The sequence below is a fragment of the Amphiura filiformis genome, chromosome 12, assembly GCF_039555335.1.
Source record: "Amphiura filiformis chromosome 12, Afil_fr2py, whole genome shotgun sequence".
Taxonomy (NCBI): domain Eukaryota; kingdom Metazoa; phylum Echinodermata; class Ophiuroidea; order Amphilepidida; family Amphiuridae; genus Amphiura; species Amphiura filiformis.
The window spans coordinates 63,195,084-63,205,204 of record NC_092639.1 but is presented as its reverse complement, the minus strand read 5'-3'; the positions used below and the strand labels follow the sequence as shown (position 1 = coordinate 63,205,204).

The 10,121-nt window shown below is 36.1% G+C and overlaps 1 protein-coding gene across 1 annotated transcript in view; it reads right to left on the bottom strand.

The window, feature by feature from the left end:
• Positions 1–757, bottom strand: part of LOC140166561 (uricase-like) — a 28,808-nt gene extending 28,051 nt beyond the window's left edge. The window contains 1 exon segment of the mRNA XM_072190053.1: positions 646–757. The gene's annotated coding sequence lies outside the window, so the exon portion shown is untranslated.
• Between the last annotated feature and the right edge of the window lie 9,364 nt (positions 758–10,121).

Sequence of the window (10,121 nt, the reverse complement as noted above, 5' to 3'; positions counted from 1 at the left end):
TAAAACGGAGCCATTTGACCACTAGGTTTTTGTGAAATTAGCGCTTCCGTGTTGTTTCCATAAGATGCGCCACAAGCATGCAGATAAGCGTCGGCGTATGCGTAGCGTATTTGTGCGTTAACAAATTGCGCGATACGCAACGCGAGGCGCGGTTGCGCGCGTGTACCCAGCTGGTACAACAAAGATTTTCTTTCCTTTTCAATTTCAAACACGAGTGGAATAGTGAAATAAAATCCTTAAAATATTGCAGTTGGAGTTTACAAATCTGGATTTTCATTCTTTGTATTTATAAAAAACATAACAAAGTACAAAAATATCAAAAAAAATCAATTTCGCGAAAGAAACAATGTCTATAGTACACAGCCGCGTTAAACAAACAAATAATACAAGAGTCAAGATGGGTAGGGTAAGCTTACCACCATGATTGTTTTTCTTATGTTGTGTTGTGCCAGTGCATGCAGTTGGCCATTGCATAAAGCCACATGGTGAAAGGTGAATATGTAATGGCTGTACATGCATGGACATGATGGACTGTTGCACGAATAACATCATGCCAATTTAATCTGTTGAGTTTTTGAGTTGAGTTGAGAGAACTGCTGCATCAGTGCATTAAAACATTGTTTATTTTATCTCGTTTTCGCCTACCTTAAACTTAGATTTTAACTCGTTAGTTGATCAGCTGCAGACTGCTGTTGATGTTGTGGGATATGTGCTATGGACCGTGCCGCTGACGCGCTGAGTGTGTGGACAAGGACGGTACAATCAAGGATTCTCGAGAGTGAATGTTGGTATACGTGACAAGTTGCCAAATAGCAAAACATTAGCACGAAGATCCACTGCCGTTGTATTGGGAAATGCACGGAGCTCGAAGATCCGCAGCCCTCTTGAGTTGTTTATATTTTGACCTTGACTTCCGGCGGCTGCTGATAACTCAGCTGGGTACGGTTTTTATCAGGTTTTCGCCAGCCCATTCGGGGCTGGTACCTGTTTCAGGTTTGGGGTCAGTTTACTCAAGAGATTATATTTTAGTGGTATTGGAATGATTTTTTTTTTTACTTTTTGTGGTTAAATTTTTTTTTAAATATTTTAATTCGATTTGTTAGGAAAAGTAAGTATGGTTTGCCGTTACAACGAACGAAAACGAGTGAGTATTACCAAAGTTATGTTTGAACTAATTAATTATGACTTTAAAAGTTTAAAGGCCTAAATGTAACAATAATAGTTAATATATATAGCATCATATGGTCAGCAGAAGAAAATCTGACATCACCTATGATGTCATATCAGTGTCCTTGACCGGGGTCCTTACTCCTTGACCACTGAACAGCGTGATATCATGTTGATAACAGATCTATAGAATCAAAATCTTCATCATATCCCGGATCATATCACAGATTCTCAACAATCTGTGATCATATGGACCATATTGATGTGAAAGTAGTTATCTATCATATCCTGTGTCGCTTTTATGGATAAAAATGACTCAAAATGTTATTGATGAAATGGTTGCTATCATAAACATCAGTTTTGTCTTTTCAACGGGAAAAATCCGATGCAAAATAAAGTTTTTAGGGCTTAGCTATAATATGGGCATAATTTATGCATATAGTATTGAACAATGTACCCCATTTGACATGCACTTATAGATAAATAAATTGTCTTACTTTATTAATTTAATAACTTCTTTATTATAAATAAAATGACACATAACTATTTGATTCATAAAATTACATTCAACAAAATGATTGAAGAGAAAACACACAAGGCACTAGGCAGACTGTTATAGAATGGAGTATGTAAGGCCGTATAAAATTAATATTTTGGTTCTCGTCCAGAGGATTTTCATGAATTGATGAGGGAGGGAGGTGTTTTTTTTTTTTTTTTTTTTCCAATGTAAAATCAGCATTGGCAGTAGTTTTCGGTCTTTTCCAACAGTGCTCGAGGAAACGATGAGGCACTTTTTTTTTTTACAAATGTGAGATTCTGAGGGATAAACCCCCTAGAGTACCACAAAAAGACTTGGAAGTGATCCTTGTTCTCTAATAAACTTATTTATATGTATGAACAATTCATAAATCATTCCAAAGTCTAAAATAATTGAAAAATCTATAAAAAAAAAAAAATAATCTGACAAATCCCAGAAATTGAGGAGGGAGGGGACGAGAACCAAAACATTAATTTTATACGGCCTAAGATGCCATGTCCATAGCTTCGCAGGAGTTTCCGACTAGCAATCAACATGATCAGCACATTCAGAAAAACACAGTTTAAGAGTGAAGATTGTAGTGAGTAACCAGTCCTTTATAAATGTGCTGGCCACTATCTACATGTATTATAATATAGTAGGCTTAAACTATACATTGCGAATTAATTAAGTTATTTTAAAATAAAATGTACATGTAAGTTAACTCAAACCGGCAGTGTATATATCGAAAGCAGTGAAATCGGACATTCCTAAGCGAAGATATTGAGTTCGTAAGTTCTGGTATTACAACATTGGAAATTGAGATATCGTGGGTAAAAAGCTGAAAAGACAAAAAAAACCAACGACAACAACAACAACAACAACAACAAAACAAACAGACCAGAACAATTTGGAGTACATGTAATGAATTAAAAGAGTTGACATGAGATTAGGAATTAATGTTTTCTGCTGTTTCAGTGTGCATGTTCTCATCGTTGATGGTTTGGTGGACTGTCATGTAGATGTAAGCGTGATCCTAAAAATGCCTTTCACATTGACCAAAACTAATTACAAGACCTCTTCTACATTGAGGCTGGCTTTCCCTTTTAAAGGGAATTTTTATTATTTTTAGATTGTGGCGTTGGGGGGGGGGGGATGGAGTGGGTCTGCTGTGCAGTGTGGCATTAGATTTTTTTTCGAGGGGGGGTAGGTACAATCTGGAGGCTTTTGGTTTGGCTTTTGGGGGGATGTCATTTTCTTCGAAAGGGGTGGGTCATGATATGTCGGTGACCGGAGTAAATTTTTTATGACCTCCCCCATCGCAGATGCAGGCTAAATTTTTATGACCCCCCTATCTCGGTCAAAATGTTTATGACCCCCCCCCCCCCCCTTCCGCCTACACAGACTGACGACAAATTCATTGCCGGAATTAGGGCGCGAAGCGCGCAAAAACTTAAATGTGCATAAAGTGTGCGGAGCGTGTTCAAATTTTGATCGGTGCAAGAAGGCGCGCGGAGCGAGCAAAAATTTTGAATAATATAACCACCACGATCATTTTGGGTCACCAGCCCTAAATAATTCTATAACCCCCCCTTGGTGTAACACAATTATAACCACCCTATTTTGGTCTAAAAATTCTATGACCCCCCCCCCACCCTAGTTCCAACAATGAATTATGTGTCATTATGGTCTGTGTGGGTGGAAGGGGGGTCATACAAATTTCAACCCATAGGGGGGTCTATTAGAATTCAACCATGATGCGCCACGACACTCAGCGTGAAAGTATGAAGCAACGTTTGTTACAAACTGAAGGACAGGGTTAATGCATGAAAAATTCAGAAAAATTCAGGACCCCTCCACCTTCCGAAATGACATTTTTACACATTGTGACCCCCATTTCAAGGAGCCACCACTGGATGACCTCCTTTTTTCAACAAAAATCTCCACTGATAGACCCCTATATAGTGTCATACTCTGGTAAGCACAGGTACGTCACTTTCATATTCGAGTGCCCCCCCCCCCCCTCCCACACTTGTCTGTGTAAAACAGACCCTTTCCATTTGCATGATACCCTAGGAATACATGTTTTCCACCAAAGGGGTACTCTACTACATAATAGCCCCTTTAGAAAATTCATATCAACTCATCTCACAATTATTACAAGTTCAGAATGAGCAGATCAGCCACTGAGGATGTGTCGTGTTTCATCACATTCATAGAATGGCATAGCTGGTGTGAATTATTTATCAAAAGGGTAATACAATGATGTCTAGCCAGTAGTGCAAAATAGGACAATAAATCATACGACTTGAGGATGTTCACTTCTCAGATGGCACAGGGCAAGTGCCCTCCCTTTACCCCAGCTCACCCCACATATAGCACAGTCACCCCATCAATACCCACCCGCATCCTTCATACACATCAAATGTGTCAATTGCATCATGAAATAATATTTTGTCCATCTCGTCGGAGGACTTCATCAGATGTGCGCATCTGATCCACATTCCTGGGAAACTGGACGAAATATTTAGAGGTTAATAACTGCAAGATCGGTTATTTGGAGGGCATTGTGAAAAATCTAAACATTTTGCCTTTGGAACCGAGGAATATCCCGAGGGCGCAGCCCCGAGGGATATTCCGAGGTCCAAAGCAAAATGTTTAGATTTTTCACAATGCCTTATATAACCGATGCAAAGTTATTAACCTCATTCATAACCGCACTTTGATCTCTAAAATTAACAAAATAACACAAAATTTTCCTCAAAAGTTTGTAAAAATAAACAATTCTTACATCTTCCCTTTCCCAAAATCGATCAGGCTAAAACAAAACGACCAATAACAAAAGTGCGTATCAGAATCTGTGCAAATATGGTAGCGCATAATCCAAATACGGCAGCCAGCGCCAGCAAGTTCACTGATAGTAGTCTTTATATAATGTATTTTAACTGTGTCCATATTATTCTATAATCATGGAAGGACTCACACAAATAAGTTCAAAGAAACATACAGAAATCATACATTGTAAGCCATTCTTTCAAATCATCACCACTTTATTTCAGCATTTCTTTTATACAACAAATTATCAATAACATTATGATAATGCAGTTTTTACCATTACCATCCCAAGAGAAAGATGTATTATGTTTCTTTCATCATAATAGTTATGTTCTATCCCAATGAAAAATTATTTCATTGTGATACAGTTTAGAGTGTCAAGTTTTCTGGTTACTAGAGGCGGAAATAAGCTTGCTTAATTTTGCAAAATTGTATTTTCTGTGTTTTCTGTTTTCAACTACAATTACGTGATTTTTTTCCGCTTTCCGTAAAACTGAAAACTTCAGATAAATATGGCAAAATACATGTACATGTACAGTATAATTTATGGAGTGTCTTCAATAATTATTCATCTAGCATTCTTGATTCGTCATCATTTGTTATGATCTCAAATAAGAACTGTTTATGTGATATAATATATGGTCGCATGTCATAAGTTGGGTATGCAAAGGGTGGAGGGATTACACTTTTCTGAAAATTGCGATACAAATTTGATTGGCTTTCCGTAACCCCATATCCTACAGCAGTGGTTGATACCTCATTTTAAGCCTAATTTTATACTCTTTCAGTCTACTGAAGCATATAAAATATATATTATTCAGTAAAAAAATCACATCAGTTGAAATGAAAAATGCCAGGGGTGGAGGAGCAGGCGGATGTGGAGCAGGCGGATGCGGGAGTGTGCAATAGGGCCTATGTGAAAATTCACATGTCAATGTCAAAACTACTGGTTACTTTTTCAAATCTAGTGAGGGTATGATGTATTGAAAGCTTTGAATGTTGAATTTGTACAGCTAAAACAATTACTAACTATTTAAGGTGGTACTACACCCTGTGATAAATTTTGTGACTAATTTTGCATTTTTCTCAAATAAGTAACTACACACTGGTAACAAAAGTTATATGTATATTATAGGGGCACGGAATCCAATTACTTCACTGAAATTTCAGTGATTTAAGACAAGGGGTTCATTATTATGTTAAGAAATGAGGTACATTCTAGCGGTACCTCTTTTCTTATCATAAATAACGTACCGCTTGTCTTGAGTCACTGACATTCCAGTGTAGTAACTGGATTCCTTACCCCTATAATATACATAAACTTTTGTTACCAGTGTGATATTATTTTTTTGAGAAAAATGCAAAAATATTCACAAATTTATCAAGGGGTGTAGTACCACCTTAAAGGGTTATATGTTCCTTTTTTTCATTTTTAATGAAACCCTAGTTGAATTTCAGTATTTTTAGCAATATATGCTAATGTACATTTCTCTTCTTGATATTCATTTCCTCAACAATAGAATAACCATCTCGCTAATTACTCGTAAAAAGGTCATTGACCTCCACAATGTAATTAACATACGTACAATTATTTTAAATAGTTCATTTCAAGCATTAATGTATTGAGAACATATCCTCCAAATCTGATGACATTCTTGCATAAAATAAAAATTTTACAGTCATTTTTGTAATTGAGGTCCGATTTAATTAGTAATTAAGCATTATCTCAAAAATTAAGCATGTGCTAAGGTTAAAAGTGGTGTTAATTGTTAGAGGTTGTCAATATATATAACATATCAAAAAATTCATTTTTTGTCATTTTTGACCATGTAATGGAAATTGTACCCAACTTTATGACATGCGACCATATGTTGTTTATAGACTGTAATAGACACCAGTTTTTTTCTGATGAGTTGTCATGAAACAATAAGTGTAAGGGGTTATCTTTGTCAGAAAGTCCATTGTTTAAAGGAAGGTGACCTGATATATTTGGAAAATCAAATTCTTTAAAACTTACGTATAATATAAAATGTCATCCCTTTCAAGCACTCATGCAAAAAGAAAATGTTGATGTTTTTTTGTAAATGTGACTAATTCCTAATGGAATTACCGACATTTATACAGTGTGATATTGGTAGTCTACAGTGTTTTTTATTAATTCATCATGATCATGTAATATATTGATTTCAAGTGAAAGGTTCTATTTTTCTCATAAACATATTGAATTAGAAGTTCAACTCAGTGTATTTCCCAAGATATCATCAAAAACTGCTGAATTAGTCAAAACTATGGTATACTAAATTATAGTTTTGACTAATTCTGCAGTTTTTGGTGATTTCTTCGGAAATACACCGATTTGGAACGCCAAATTTCAATATGTTTATGAGAAAAATACCAAAATCAGCATTTTGATGAGGTAAAGTGGGGATGAGATTTTCAATCAGGTTACCCACCTTTAAAAGGCTCCTCCCTCAAATTTAGTATCAAATTCATATTAATTCTGAAATGAACTTAATTGCCTGCAAGTGCACATACATGTATATATTATCTAAATATTTATATAGCATAATTTCAAGACAACATAGCATTTTCAGAATTTTGAACATGTATGTTCTAATATTCCCTAGACATCATCTGACCCATCCCTTTTGAATTTAAAAAAAAAATACCATTTTACAATTATTATATTACATCATCAATGTATGTTTAACCTTTGAACTTAAATTATTAACATTTATTGTAATACATGGCTGTACCCAGAACATGTGAAAATCCTATGTAAAAACAACCTGTTGCTGGATATTTGTAGTCCTTCATTTCAAACCAGTTTCAACCAACTATTTACTGAGTATTTAACAGTTTTTTGTCTGTTCAAAAGTAGATTTTTTACATGAAATGTAAGAGATGAGTAACATTACAGATTTTGACACATGGGGTGCACTTGTACTTCAAGTTGCATATCACGGTCACCAGCATACAAAATACAAGTAACATGGTGGTTTTTTTCACAGCAGGGCACGATAAGTATCCCCTGCTGGGTATCAAAAATAGCAAAAATGGAAAAAAGGCTACTTTAATGAACTTTTTGTTTTTAATTATAATTAAATAATCGATTATGGCTTTAGTGAAACAGATTTTTGCCCAATAAACTAGGGTAATACTACACAGTACACATACATGTATCAGTTTTGGTGGGACCAATGAAAGTATTGAAACCAAAGGGACCGTTCACAAACACTTGTAAGGAGGGGGGCCTGATGCAAAAAGGGGGGCCTGAAAAATTTTGACCCTCCTAAGGGGGGGGCCCTGAAAAAAATAACCACAAATTTTCCTGGAAAATTAAGTTTATGCTTTTCTATTAGCCACTTGCACGTTCCGCCATTATGCACTATATGCGGGAGAGCCTCGAACTGGCAGCATCCATGAAAGGAAGAATTACGTAACCTTACACAGAATGTTATGACTGGTTCAATTCCCATTCATGTATGCTGCCAGTTCGAGGCTCTCCCCGCACATAGTGCATAATGGCGGAACCGTGCAAGTGGCGAATGGGGTTGACCCATAATTTTCATGTCAAAAAGGGGGGCCCTGAAATTTTGGAGGTCTGTAAAGGAGGGGGCCCGGAAAAATTTTCGCGATGAAATTTTTTTGCATCAGGCCCCCCCCCTTACAAGTGTTTGTGAACGGTCCCTAATCACATGAACTTGTTTAATTTTGACATTTAATTAATGGAAAATAAATGTTATGATTTGCACACAATATATCACCAGACAAAATGTATAAAATGACACTACAATAGTTGTAGTTCACTTCACAACCCTTTACAAAACCATGAAAACATTATGGACTATGTGCTTTTAATATCATTTATAGCAAGATCTAAAATTACAACGACACATGTATTATAGTACATGTAATAGACGAATCCAACGAGCCAAGTCATGGTCAAGATTTGGTCGGCCATCTTTGGTTTCCCGCTAGCACCAACCTGGTGTTTTGAGCGCCCGATTGTGCAAATAAAAGCCGCCTAACACCTTGAGAAGATGCAAAGACGAGGAGGGTTAATAGAATAATATATACAATAGAGGTAATCCTGTCGCATCTATTCATACATAGTCCTTTTGTTCATCCATTTGTACATCTATGAATAGATGCGACGGATTACCTGCGGAATTATCTCTATTGTATTATTCTATTAACCCTCCTTGACCTTCTCTAAGTGTAACACGGCTTTTATTTGCACAACTGTTGGAACTGTATTGTGTTGTAAACTCATTCTTTTGTCTACCTGTGTTTTCGCGGAAGGTGTAAAACGGGTGATGGAATGTAGTTTAAAATTTCCGCCAAGGCCGAATCATTTCACATTTTGGATGCATTGTAGCCGACGGGGACCCAACTAAAGGCTGCTAGTCAGGTGTAGGAATGCGTGTATTTGGATTCGTCTATAGTAGAGACTGGTATCATGATAAAAACATTATATACATTATACAGTCAGTGCAATAAAGAGGCAGCTCATGACGCATGACATTGCAGTGTGGGTTGATTTTGAATGTCAGGTATTTCCGCAAGGATGTATTCTTTTAAAATTTGAGATATGATTGACAGCAAATTATGCAGAAAAAAACCAAGTTATTATAAAATTAAAGCAAAATGGAAGATACAAGTTCAAAAGTTGCAACCCAACCCTATCTATCTTGAAGTTTAAACTTCAATGCAGAGGTTGACAAATAGGGGGTGGGCTTATAGCCGAAGCTGGGCATATATCTGAGTGGTTACAGTACTACATGTATATTTTTAATAATTTATAATAATTACATATTGTTTAAACCATCAATGAATACATAACATTTAATTTGAATGTTATACAGCTACATGTACTTCAGTTAAGTTTGGCAACATTATCCTCATTGCTTGATCTGGTCAAATAATGTCTATGATCAGAAATAAACAGGTTTGATCCGTAGTTGAAAATATTAAATAATTATGCACATTTAAAACATGTACAAAGTCTGCACAATTACTTGAAGAGTTGAAATGCAAAACATGACATTCAAAGGCTGCCCTGTGTATCATTATTTTTTAACCCCATGAGAACTACCTGCCTAGTGGTCAAAAAGAAGTTTTCATTATCAACTGGACCAATCAGCAACATTGTTACATTACAATAATTTCACTGGCTCACACACAAAAATTGGGGTGAATTATTTGCAAAGCTCAATTCTGATTGGTGATTAAAATGAAGATATCATGGAATTGACCAATCAGAGGCAATGTTAGATCAGCAGGTAGTGCTCAGGGGGTTAAATATTGACACCAAATTAAAAATGATCATGAATAGAGTGAATGTGGTACTACATGTACATGTAGAGTGTAGACCGTACTACTCTGAATGGGGTTCTACTCTGACTTCCATTCACAAAATTAATACATGTAAAAAGTACCTGCAGCAGTTTGAATATATAACAATTAATACCAAAAACAACAACAGGCAGCACATTAGGGTATATGTAAGCATGTGATTGTATTAAATGCAAGACTGGCCCCGTTGATTTCATCACACTGACATGCACAATGTACACAGTAGTACGTGCAACCGCAACAC